The sequence below is a fragment of the Chrysochloris asiatica genome, unplaced genomic scaffold (assembly GCF_000296735.1).
Source record: "Chrysochloris asiatica unplaced genomic scaffold, ChrAsi1.0 scaffold00066, whole genome shotgun sequence".
NCBI lineage: Eukaryota > Metazoa > Chordata > Mammalia > Afrosoricida > Chrysochloridae > Chrysochloris > Chrysochloris asiatica.
In genome coordinates, this window is record NW_006408584.1 from 10,063,220 (window position 1) to 10,064,829 (window position 1,610).

The window sequence follows — 1,610 nt, forward strand, 5'->3', positions numbered from 1 at the left end:
ACGTTTGGCCATCTTGGCCACCAAGGAGCACTCTGACTGCACTTCTTCCAAAATGGATCTATTGGTTCTTTTGGCAGCCCATGGCAGTTTCAATATTCTCCTCAAAAGCATCAATTCTTCTACGGTCTTCCTTATTTACCGTCCAGCTTTTGCATGCATATGAGGTTATTGAAAATACCATGGCAATTATGAGGTTTGCCCAGGATAGGGCAGTGTTTCGTTCTGTTGTTCATAGGGTCACTATGAGTTGGTACCGACTTGATGGCACCTAACAGCAACAACAAAGTACATCTAAACTTGTTGTTGTTAGGTGCCATCAAGTTGGTACCGACTCATAGTGGCCTTTTGCACAACAGAACAAAACACTGCACCAGTCTCACAATCGTTGCTATGTCTGAACCTGTTGCTGTTGCACAGTGACAATCCATCTCGCTGAGGGTCTTCCTCTTTTTCCATGATCCTCTAGTTTACCAAGCAGCATCCAAACCATTTTGTTATATTATTAGAAATTATTCCTCATCTTAACACTTAAAACTTAATTGATCCCTAGTCTAACTTATTAATTAAATGAAAGGTAACATTCTTAAAATAAAAGAGAAGAATGTCTTTACATGCATGGACACTTAAAGTTAAGATTTATTATATCAGTTTCTTATTCCTGTAAGAGAATTTGTCTTTCAGTAACATTCCATAAGAAACATAAAATACTAATGGGATATATTGGATAAGCATGAGTAAAAGACATGAGATCATGTGTTAATGAATTCAAAATAAATAAGTACCTTTGTAAATCACTATTCTAGGAGTAAAAGAGCCCTAGTGGCACAGTAGTTAAAGCTTTTGGCTGCTAATGGAAAGGTCAACAGTTCAAGCCCACCAGTGCTCTGTGACAAAAAGATGTGTCAGTCTTTTTCCACAAAGATTTACAGCCTTGGAAACATTGTGGGACTATTCTACTCTCATATAGGGTCACTCCACCACTTGTCGGTCAGTTTGTTGTCTGTCAGTATGTTGTACAAGATACTGGCTTGTATGTTGCTGTGATTCTGGAAGCTATGTCATGGGTATTTTGAATACCAGGAGGGTCACCCATGGTGGACAAGTTTCAGATGAGCTTCCAGAAGAAGACAGACTATAAAGAAGGAGAGACAGACTAGTTCTAAATATTTAGTCACTGAAAACCTTATGAATAGCGGAGAAACACTGTCAGATACAGTGCTGGAGAATGAGTGCCCTGGGGAAGAGCTGCCTCCTCAAAGTAGAGTTAACCATGATGACACCAATGGAATAAAGCCCTTGGGACCTTCAGTTCCTGATGGGGCACAACTCAAAATGAAGGGAAACTGCTCTAAACATTCATTAATTAAATGGAACATGGAATGTATAAAGTATGAACTAGGAAAATTGGAAATTGTCAAAAATAAAAAACAATGCATAAACATCGAAATCCTAGGCATTGTTGCTGTTGTTAAGTGCCATCAAATTGGTACCAACTGTATGCAGAACAGAACAAAAACACTGGGCTAACCTCACAATTGTTGCTACACTTGATCCCATTGATGCTGCCACTTTGCCAATCCATCTCACTTCCTCTTTTTCTCTGACCCTCC